Below are 12,124 nucleotides of genomic sequence, written 5' to 3'. Positions count from 1 at the left end.
GCCTTTCAGATTTATTATCGGAGTACATAAATTACATCACATACAACCCTGAGATTCTTTTTCCTGTGGACCAGGCAGAATTACCACTTATTGGTTGTGCAAAACAAAAACTGCACATAACATACACATGGAAACAAATAAAGAACTGTAAATAGAGAACAAATTTAAACAAACTGACTGTGCAATACAGAGAGAATATACTGATAAAGATAAAAGACTTACTAGGCAGGGATAGGGAGACACTTTGGTAGAGTCACCCCAACGGCGAGCGGCATCGACTAGCTCTTCATCCTGGGCAAAGCTATTTTATTCAAATGCAACTTTATTCAAACACCAGCCGAGTGTGAGGTACAACCGGGGTGTTTCAGCTATTATTATTTAATTTTAAAAATTCTTTGAGTTTTTTGTCTGTTGTTTGAGTTTCCTATTGATTGATAATGGGGATTTTACTGTATTCCTAGCAAATAAAAAGTATTAAACCCTTCCTACTCGTAACCCTCTACTTTTCTTCATCCATGTGCCTGTAAAAATGCTCCTCATGTTTCAGCCTCCACCACTACCACTGGCAAGGCATTCCAGGAACCCACATCTCTGTGCAAACAAACTTACCCCAGATATCTCCCCTTCGATTTGTAAAGATGTCACCTGGTGTCTGCTCTTCCTGCCCTGGGATAAAGGTAGTGGCTGACCACCTTATCTTATGCCTTTCCTATCAAGTCTCCTCTCATCTTACTGAACTCCAAAGAGAAAAGTCCCAACTCTGCTAACCTTGCCTCATACATACACTGTTTGCTTAAGAGCTCAATTTCATCAGCCAGAAAATGGTCAGATTTCAGATATATTGTCAGAGAACATGCATGGCATCACATACAACCCTGAGATTCTTTTTCCTGTGGGCAGAATTATTTGCAAACAAATACATGTAAATAAATAAAGAACTGTAAATAGATAATGAATTTAAACAAACTGACTGTGCAATACAGAGGGAATAAAAAAATCAATAAAGTGCAAATGTAAGAATCCTTGAATGAATCCCTGATTGAGTTTGTTGTTGAGGAGTCTGATGGTGGAGGGGGAGCAGCTGTTCCTGAACCTGCTGGTGTGAGTCTTGTGGCACTGATACCTCTTTCCTGATGGCAGCAGTGGGAACAGAGAGTTTGGAGGGTGGTGTGGATCCTTCATGATTGCTGCCGCTCTCCAAAGGCAGAGTTCTCTGTAGATGTTGTAAGTAGTTGGAAGGGTTTGTTTTTAATGTCCTGGGCAGTGTCCACTATCTTTTGGAGGGCTTTCTGTTCAGGGGCATTGGTATCCCCATACCAGACTGTGATTCAGTCAGTCAGCACACTTTCCACACACCTCTGAAGAAATCTGGCAGGGTTTCTGATGTCATACCAAACCCGAGGAAGTAGAAGCAGTGATGCGCTTTCTTCACAATGCTATTAGTGTGTTGGGTCCAGGAAAGATCCTCCAAGATGGTGACTCCCAAGAACTTAAATTTGCTCACCCTCTCCTTCTCTCATTCTCACAATGATCACTGGATTGTACACCACTGGTTTTCCCTTCCTGAAGTCAACCATCAGTTCCTTGGTTTTGGTGACACTGAGTGCAATGTTGTTATTGGTGCACCATTCATCCAAGTTTACAATCTTACTCTTATATGTTGACTCATCACCGCTTTTTTTAAATATAACCCAGGTCCCAAGTAGCAGGTATTTAAAAAACAATATACCAGCAAGACTCACTGCTGTTTTCACAATAATATTGGATGAATCTTTGCAATGAAATCCAACACAAAATGGCACAGACATGTTAAATGCTAATCAGTTTCAAAGTGACCCGACCAGACACATCATTTTGGAAACTCTCAATCCTCAAATCTGCAGGCAGGGAATGATGGTGTGCCAAAATTAGTCAAACCAATAGCAAAGGTGAACCCAGGAGGAACCTCGGCCAGCTTGCTGTGTCATTTGAGCCTCAATTAATTTGGCATTGAAATAAATGTGTTATTTGCTCTTGTGGAATTCTAGACTGTGAATGATTGAGGGTTAATTTCACCCTGTGAATTTCTTACCGAGGCTGAGACCAAATGTCTCCAAAATCCAAGGCTCGAATGCACTTGAATTGCGAATTGGTGGGTTTTACGCCAAGTATTGCTGCTCGCATTTTAGTCTCTTGTGTAGGATAAGAGTTTTAAAAGCCCCTGATTGTGCCCAGCCGGTTGTGGAGAAAGGATTAGGCGCCAGGAATCAACAATCAACTCTCAGTTCTGCCGTACAAAGCTTCTTACTGCCTTGTTCTGAAAAGCAAGAACCTAAAAGCTTTTTCTCCCAGAGAATTTATCTTCCTTACTTCAACCCAAAGGATCATTTTGCTGTTGTCCAATGGATACCTTTTGTGTGCAGCCGCAGTGTTCTGACATAGCCCTTGCAAAAGTGCCAAGGCAGCCAGAACTAAATCAACAGTCACCACCCTTACCTTCTTGCAAATACAGCTCCTGAGATCCTATCTCAAAGCTCTGGATATCTCAGTCATTTCCTGTTTTTATGGATACAGTCAAGATAATTGCTTCCAAACATGATACTCAGTCACTAAGCACAAGCGATTGTTAATTTTAAATCCTTTGTATGTTGATACTTCATCACAGAGGAATTAAATGTGCTTCTTGAGTTAGCTATCATGGGTTGAATGACCACGTGAGGAGTTACATGGTCTTCATTCTGTGTCTGCCTCCAGTTCATCTGACTGCAAATCTATTCGACAGACACCTGGCAGCGCAGGGCTCTCAGCTAGTGCTTGCCTTTCCCAAATAAAGGGAGAAAATGCTCGGCAGGTGAGGCATTATGGTGTGGGAAAGAGTTAACCATTCCCTCGATGGCCCAGGGCAATAGAGGCAAATGGATTTCAAGATGGAGAGACAGGGGAGTCAAAGTTTGCAGGCAAGTGCATCAAGTAATTAAAGGGTAAAATTATGTGTTGGCCTTTATTGCAAAGGGGTTGGAGTTTGGAAATAGGGATGTTTTGTTGCGCTTATTGAGAGTGTCGGTGAGGCCATACCTGGATCACTGCACTTAATTTTGATCCCCTTGCCGAAGAAAGGAGACCATGGCCTTGCAGACATTCACCAATAGCATTGTCCTATTGAAAGAGGCTTTTAACTTCACATTCCAGCATCAGCAGTTTTGTTTTCTTGGACTAGATTTAGATTTCAGATTTATTGTCAAAGAGTACATAAATAACATCACATACAAACCTGAGATTCTTTTTTCTACAGGTGAGGCAGAATTATTGGTAGTGCAGTAAAATAAACTGTAAATATATACATGTAAACAAATAAAGAACTGTAAACTGATAACAAATGTAAGCAAACTGACTGTGCAATATGAGAATTTTTAAAAAATTATTGAAGTGCACAAGGGTCCTTAAATGAGTCCCTGATTGAATTGGCTCTTGAGGAGTCTGATGGTGGACCTTGTTCCTGAACCTGATAGTGCACGTCTTGCTGAACTACAGGTGCTCCTCAACTTACAATGGGGTTGCATTCCGTAAGTTTAAAAAAATCAAGTCAATAATATAATTTATAATTTAATTTATAATTAAATCTGAATACCTTTATTCCACACTGAAAAAATGATTAACATGAGAGAGTAGATTGTACGATACTCTTGCATGATGTTGCCAATGCCTAGCATTGCAAGAGAGTAGTGTGCCACATATCACAAGTGCAGGAACAGATCGAAATTTGAAATTGACAGTACAGATTTGAACCATCGAAACTTTGAAAAATTGTAAGTTGGAGCACCTGAATATCTCTTTCCTGATGGCAGCAGGAGAACGGAGCATGTTGCCTGTAGATGTTCTTGATGGTGGGGAGGGTTATGCCTGTGATGTCCTGGGCTGTGTCCACGACCTTTTGGAGGGCTTTACGCTCAGGGATATTGGTGTCCCCATATCAGACCATGATGCAGCCGGTTAGCACACTTTCCAAGATAGGTTTTGAGGAAAGAATGGAAGGCAGAGGTCATTAAATGACAAAAAGTGAAGGAAATAAAATTTGCAGGTCAAAATAGAGCATAATTATCTGAAATTAAAAAATATAAAATGGTAGAAACACTCAGTAGGTCAGAGGGAACTGCATCAAAGATCCTTCCTCAGATCTGGAAGAGATTTTTGCACCAGTCCTGATGAAGGGCTTCCAACCTGATGTGTTAACTCTATTTATCCCTCCCCAGAAGCTACCCGATTTGCTGAGTGTTTCTAATAATTTCAGATTTTCACCATCTGCACTTTTTCCATTTTGGAATGATCTAAAAATCATTCAACCTGAAAGTTACAGAGTGACCATTGGAGATTTGAGATCAACACTCCAGGAATGTTGATGACTAGTTTGTTGAGCTCAGTGTTGGATCTGAAGGTCAGAAGGCAGATTGCAGGCATTCCTTGGGCTTGCCTTTGGGCTTTGTTGGAGGTTGAAGTGGGAATGAAACAGTCAGTGGAAGCTCAGGGGCAATGCCTGTGGACAGCTAAATTGAGTCACTCTGCATGGAAAAGGCCATTCTGTACACTATATCCATGCTAACCAGTGAATAGCCATCTGCATTAAACCATCTATGAGCCCTCAGCCCTCTTTTCCAAGGTGGTACAAAATCTCATCTGGACCCAACAGCCAGCAACTCTTCTTCCAGCATTCTCTCAAGATTTATTGTCATGTAATAAAGACAGCGTAATATTACACAAAATTTGTTTTTGTCATCGGCAGAAATTGTCTGAAGCACCTCTTAGAGTCAGAGAAGGAGAAGCAAAAGAGTCACTGAGTGTCCGTGGATTCACCTTCAAAGCTCCCACAGCCCCTGCAGACACAGCACAGTCCAGTCCAAATCATCAGCAGCCCAAGCTCCAGATCCAAACCTCCAACACTATCACTATAGCGCCCTTGGCACTAACTCGCATCCCAGTTCTGATACCTGGTACCCCCTTCAGCCAGTCTTGGGCCTGCCTCCAGCAGTCCACAGCCCGGTGTGAATCTCTTGACCACATTCGCCAGCACCCCACTGTCTGCATTGTGTTCCAAGTACTCACTACTCTCTGGGTCAAAAGGTCTCCAGTTGGACATGGAGACCAGATGCCAGTCACCCAATCTGCATGTAGATGAGATCACATTGTGAACAGTGAATTCAGTTTTTCCAAATTGAAAGCAAATAATTATTTCATTCAATAAAGTGTGTTTAGGTCCCTGGGTAGACAGGTAAAAAGACGCTGATCACATTGTTCAGAACAGGAAGCCATGTTAATGTTACTGTTCCTCTCTTCACAGATGCTGCCTGATCTACTGAATATTTCTAGCAATGCTTGCTTTTATTTCAAATTTTCTGGATCTATAGTATTTTGTTTTTAATTGGCTGGTATCACCAATTACGTCAAATTTTCCTTGACTATTGTATCTTGTTCATCTTTTACATATCAAGAAAGAATCAGTATACAAATGTTAAAATGACATAAACAGTTTTCATGATTGCAGACGTCAAAAGGCCACTGAATTTAAAAATACACAAACTGCATCAACAGAAAACACTAAAATTTACAAGTAAACTGTCTGGTTGTTTTATGTCATCTGTAATAATATTGTTGCCCCCCCCAGCACATTCTCATTTTACAGCTCAAGCAATATTCCAGCGCCTGTCGGTATTGTGCACGTATTTATCTCAGCTCTGCTTTTTCCATTGTAAAATTTTATTCCACTGTATGCGACTGTAAACCATTAGCTGAAATTAATGACCAATTTTAAAGACCCATCTGCTCTTAAATAGGGACATAAAATACAGGAATAACATAGCTGGATATTACTCTGGTCATTTGGTCCTTTGTCTGTTGGCAATTATTGCTGGCATCTGACAAGTTAAAACATTTTAACAAACTGCTTGGCTTTAAATGTGCTCATTATAACCATGCAGGTTACATGTGTAAGCTCCCACTCAACCATAATGTGGATTGGGCAGTCCACATTTTCCATTCACTTCATTGAATTATTTGAAAGGTGGCTGCAAATTCCACTTGTGTCAGTCAGTAGTGGCTCAGTTTATCGTTAAGCGCGCAGGGTTAGTGAAAAGCTTCACTCTGCGCACCATCCAGGCAGCTTGCAAAAATTTCCCACGTCGTTTTGGATCCACCAAAAGGCAATGAGATAAATTGTGACAATGCTGGCATTGATCTTCAATGGTAGCACTAACATTAATATCAAAGGCAAGTCAAATTTTAAATTTCAATCAAAACTTCGTGCTTTTCCGAGGGGAATCCAGCTCGACTATCACTCCTGTTATCATCTCAGAATGGTGCTGGCTCCAGTCTGCTCCACCACACCAACCCCCTCCTGCCACCCCCAAAACTTCCCCTTGCTGCATTTGAAAATTCCTTTACATAGATTTCAGTCTGATGATTATGGGCTCAGGCCCTACTTCAGAGATTATATAAATTGGATACCATGAAATCGTATTAAAGGAGCACTACTAAAACACAAAAGTCTGCAGACACAGTGGCTGATGGAAAAACACAATGCTGGAGAAACTCAGCTGGTCAAACAGTCTCCTTTGTATATGGTAACAAAGAAAGATACTACGGTACATAACTAATGACTGCCTTTTGAACAAGACATTAAATCAAACACTCGAAGGTGGATATCAAATTCCCATAGTGATCAAGGGAGTTCTCACTAGTGTCATGGCTGATAATTATCCCTCAATCAACACAAGATAAATAACTATATGCTTATTACCACGATGTTTGTTGCGTAGAAATTGTCTTTTGCATTTCCCGTGGTTATACTTCATACAACTCAAACTAATCATTCATTCCTTCACCGAAAGAACCATAACACTGAACCATAACACAGTCCTTTCTGATCTCTTTGTTCTTTCGTATATTCTGAACTTCACAAAATCAAGCCTGAACTTGCTGCCTCTCTCATATCACGCTGGCCCGATTTTGGAATTACCTCCACAGGCGTCATTGTGACCTATATTCGATGATACGGAAAGCACAGAAATACAAAATGTTACGTGATCCAGTCTCCAGAAACCACATTGCCAGTCTCTAACCCAACTATTCGGACTCCCAAGGGAACTGGAGGAAAGGGACTCGATAGTCTGCTGATCCAAAACATCGACAGACCATCTGTTTCTCTTCACAGGTGATGTCTGCTTGCAGGTTCCCTTCATTCATACGGGGTTCCAGCATCTGCACATTTTTCCCTTTCTGCAAGATAAACATATGAGTCCACAGTTCATTCAGGCTAAGTAGTTTGAAGCCTGGGTCTGATGGTAAATTCCACCATTTTAGTCATTATCTTTTCTATCAGCTAAATTCCTTTGCACAATCAAGCATTTAGATTAATCCAGGAGCATGTTCCTAACTCTGAGGAGCATCATTAATCTTGCTTATTGAGGGTGTTTATTCTACTTTGAAATTCCAATTGGCTCAATTTTAGAACCAGAAAACATTACAACACAGAAAACATGCTCCTCTGGCCTGTGCCAAACCATTATTCTGCCTCGTCTCACTGACCAGCACCCAGGCCGTCGCCTTCTATACCTCTCCTGCCCATGTTCCTGTCCAAATGTTTCTAAAATGTTAAAATTGAGGCCACTGGCAGTTCGTTCTGCACTCTCACTACTCTCTGTGTGAGTAAGTTCCCCCTAAACTGCTCCAATTTCACCCTTAATCCATGTCCTCTGGTTTGCATCTCACCTACCCTCAATGGAAAAAGCCAATTTCCCCCTCATAATTTTAAATATCTACAGCAAATCTCCCTCATTCTTCTAGGCCCCAGGGAATAAAGTCCTAACCTGCTTAACCTTTCCCTGCAACTCAGTTCCTGTAGTCCAGGCAACATCCAAGTAAATCTTGAAAGCATCCACTCAATCTCTTTCCCTGTGCCCACTTCAATTCATTATCTACTTCAGCAGATGAGCAGCATTAAAATAATACTTCTAATATTTGTGTTACAAACTGCACGTTGCAGTACCTCCTTTAATATAAGGTCATTTATCCCTCACTGAACTGTCCAATTAAACATGGAGATAAATTTGTCAGTGCCCTGTGAAAACCAAATGCAAGATTGCAGTGTTGTATCACAAGTACAGTATTAGAACATTTTTAAAGTCAATTACATTCCTATGCCTTTTAATCATTAGTTTCACGAATTCTATTTACTGGACAATCACTTACCTGTGCATGGAATGCAGCATTGTTGAGTTCACAATGCATCTGATGAGATGTTAAAGATACTCCTGTAGTCTCAGGAAAATAGAGAAGATTCCTTTACATTATTTTGACAGCAGGGCCATTCTTACCAGTTCACTGATCAATAATCACTAAAAAAAAATAATTATCTGATCATTGTCACGTTGCTCAGTGGGATAGCGCTGTGCACAATTAGCCTGAAGTGACTCCGTTTCTGAAATGCTTCAAAATACATTGTGATATCCTGAGATGATGAGATGCACGACAGAAAAGCAAATCTACCTTTAACAGACAAGCTACTCTGGATTACCAGGAAGTGCTAAATACACTGTTTTCAAAGATTTTTTAACAAATTCTCCACATCAACACTAATTTTATCTTACCTGTCACTTACTGCAATATTTTACATTTGCACCACTTTGCATTTCATCTGCAATTGATGTTTGGCGGTGCATTTTAAAACATGAACATATTGTCTCTACATCGTGTTTTTGTTGCATTCTGATTGTGTAGGCGAATCACATGTTGTGCTTCCTTCAGAAAAATGTAACAGTGCCACCACAGAGAGTGCTATCTTACATATACAAAGTTCACAATTAAACCATAACTTTGTAGTCTATATTCAGGGCCAGATTAAGGCCAACTGATGCCCTAAGCAAAACCCAACTCTTTCATTGTCTAACTGACCAGACATCAAGACGCAATAAGTGCTAAATATGAAATACTAGATTTAAAATTCATTTTTTCCAGGCCAAACCCTTCTTTCCTTGGCTTGGCTTCGCGGATGAAGATTTATGGAGGGGTATGTCCACGTCTGCTGCAGGCTCGTTGGTGACTGACAAGTCCAATGCGGGACAGGCAGGCACGGTTGCAAGGGAAAATTGGTTGGTTGGGGTTGGGTGTTGGGTTTTTCCTCCTTTGTCTTTTGTCAGTGAGGTGAGTTCTGCAGTCTTCTTCAAAGGTGGTTGCAGCCCGCCGAACTGTGAGGCGCCAAGATGCACGGTTGGAGGCGAGATCAGCCCACTGGCGGTGGTCAATGTGGCAGGCACCAAGAGATTTCTTTAAGCAGTCCCTGTACCTCTTCTTTGGTGCACCTCTGTCTCGGTGGCCAGCTCGCCATATAACACGATCTTGGGAAGGCGATGGTCCTCCATTCTGGAGACGTGACCCACCCAGCGCAGTAGGGTCTTCAGCAGCGTGGATGGCAGTCTCTTCAAACTGAGGCTCCTGCTACCTCACATCAAGACACAAGAGCAACTCGTCCGTGAACTACTACGCTTTAGGGCAAACCCTACAACTATATTAAATATAACCTGTATATTTGTTTTTATAATTTATTGTTGGAACCCCCTGTTTGTGGGCCCCAAGTTCAGTTGCACCATGGTAAAAACCCCGTGGTGCCCCCTTCCCTTGGTGCATCCACATGCGCGCTTATTTGGCTTAATGGTTAATCCATGCTTGTCTATATTCATCCTATCACAACCTCTTCTCACTGCTCTCTTCAGGCAGAAGGTACACAGCGCAAACACCAGCACCTTGAGCTTCAAGGTTTCTTTCCAACAGCTTGCTTGAACTTTCCCTTGTTAAACTGAGAGACTGCTCTGACCCCACAAAAGGACTGTCTGCACTACAGCAAAGTCATCATTTTTTTTTTTTGCACGAGAATAACTGTGAATATTGTTCACACACAAATGCTGGAGAAATTCAGCAAGTCACATAGCATTCTTCATGTAGATGCATAACCAAAGTTTCAGGCCCAAGTCCTTCATCAAGTAAGGTGTACATGCATATGTATTCTTTTTTAAAATTTATCGTCTTTTTAAACTTTGATTAAGTATACTATCAGGTTTGGGTTTTGTGCCTATTCCGCTGCAGCAAGAATTTTAACCCGCGTACCCGTGTCCTGTTATTTCCAGATTGCCTCCTGAAATTTCACTGTCCTTTCAAGATATGCATCAAATGCAAATCTGAACGTTTCTGTCATTGCCTGAAAAGAGAAGCAATGTTTCCCCAACACTGAGCTCTGGCACAATGAATGATTCATATACACAGTGTATCACCTTATTCAATTTGACAGGGTTCTACAATTGCTCAGCATTCCCAATGCCTGCATAAATATTATCATCTGCAGGAAGTGATGGGGTTGTGAAATGACAGGATGACACGGACCCGAAGGTGGGAGCAGGGCAAAAACTGGCAGAAAATTTACAAATTTGTTTTAATTCACTCTGAAAGCAGGAGGTGGTGCCGATACTATCAGTGTTCCAGATAAAGAGGCGTTCAGGGGACTGAAGTAGGAACAGAAGAAAGAACATTCCACATGAAAAGACAGCAGCTTGAAGAGAAACTGCATTGCAACACCTTTCATTTGCATTTCAGGTGACTCAGAGGTGAAATAATACACACTAAATATGCAAATTGTACTTTTATTCACAAATAACCATAACCGTTAACCGTTTACAGCACGGAAACAGGCCATGTCGGCCCTTCAAGTCCGTACCGGTTCACTTGAACAACTCCACCAGCTCCTCCGCAAACTCCTGAGGAAGTAGAGGCTTTCTTCATGATGCCATTGGTGCCTTGAACATCACTGCAGAAATCCCTCAGGGTAGTTACCCAAAACCTTTGGTACTTCTGGCTTTTTGACGGAAGGAATGTAAATGACAAAGATACAAAGTTTGTTGATGATCCCTGGTCAATTTGCAACGCTTGTGCGAATAAAGCAACCCATTTCTGCACATAACAAGACCCACATAAAGACAAAACATTTTGCCTTGCAACTACCACTTCAAGAATGTGCAATGCAATGGGTTTGCAATGCCTCCAGTTAAGCAGAAAAGAGGCAAAAGTGACAAAATGGGATTTTATCACCTGTTCGTTTTTTTTAAAAAAAGGTGAATTTACCTTTCAATGGAGAGGAACTCCATTGTTGTAGACAGTGTGGATGAAGTAAAAACACAATGCTGGAGAAATTCAGCAGGTCAGACAGTGTCCTTTATGTTGCAAAGATAAAAATACATAACCAACATTTCAGGCTTGTGCCCTTCATTATCTGTTTGACTTGCTGAATTTCTCCAGCATTGTTTTTACTTAAGTCCTGAAGCTTATGGTCAACTGCACTAACATCTCTTTGAATGGTAATGGGTCAAAAAGCACCCCATGAAATGCCCATGTGTGTTCTTGCTATGTTAAACATGCTGTTATTGGATACTGTTGTCACCCTTGACAATCCTCAAATTTTGGGTCAATGAATGCAGATATCAACTTTCTGAAGATTATTGCATTATTTTTGGGAACTGGGCAATAAATCTAAAGTTGGCACAGGAAAAATGACTTCAAAACCTTCTATTTATGGTCTGCGACCTCTGACACATTTGGAAGCCTTGTAACTGAAAGTTAGCGCTAATCAAACGAGGGAGGCAGTTTCATGTCCTGAATTTACTCTCCAATAACATCCATGCTCTCTGAAGCCGAGATACAGATAAGAAGAAAATGTCAGGCAAGTACAGGCAAGACTGAAGGATTCTGGTGAGCCACACCTTGTGGAGTAAAATAATGACATGTGTTGAGCCCAACAGGAAATTATATGGCTACAACGATAATTGGACCACCGAGTCATTATAGGAAAAGCTTTTGTGCTTCAGAATAAAATCCATGGTAAATGTCTAATGTTTTTAAAAATGTCTTTTCAATATTCTGAAGCACTTGCAAGGTGCAAGTTCCTGGGCTAAGCAAATGTTGCAATTAATCGAACAAAGCTGTATTTCATCACAAAGCTCTAAAGTCATGCAAAATCTTTGACCAGAGATGCTTGGAAATCTACAAAGCTGTTCTTACTTCCATTCACTTTCCACTTCCATGATTTAGCTGTGTGCTTCTTTTGCTCCACCCG

The 12,124-nt window shown here is 41.1% G+C and overlaps 1 protein-coding gene across 2 annotated transcripts in view; it reads right to left on the bottom strand.

Annotated features, from left to right (window-relative positions):
- Nucleotides 1–8,848, bottom strand: part of pik3cd (phosphatidylinositol-4,5-bisphosphate 3-kinase, catalytic subunit delta) — a 206,798-nt gene extending 197,950 nt beyond the window's left edge. Inside the window, exons 1-2 of one of the 2 annotated variants that reach the window (XM_069918431.1) lie at nt 6,986–8,848; nt 3,800–3,977 (exon numbers count right to left, since the gene is read on the bottom strand). The gene's annotated coding sequence lies outside the window, so the exon portion shown is untranslated. The remainder of the gene's footprint in view (nt 1–3,799; nt 3,978–6,985) is intronic. The other variant, XM_069918432.1, reaches the window with a different exon arrangement.
- Between the last annotated feature and the right edge of the window lie 3,276 nt (nt 8,849–12,124).

This window comes from Narcine bancroftii, chromosome 2 (assembly GCF_036971445.1).
Source record: "Narcine bancroftii isolate sNarBan1 chromosome 2, sNarBan1.hap1, whole genome shotgun sequence".
NCBI classification, from domain to species: domain Eukaryota; kingdom Metazoa; phylum Chordata; class Chondrichthyes; order Torpediniformes; family Narcinidae; genus Narcine; species Narcine bancroftii.
The sequence above is the reverse complement of the archived record's forward strand: the minus strand, read 5'-3'. Positions and strand labels throughout refer to the sequence as shown.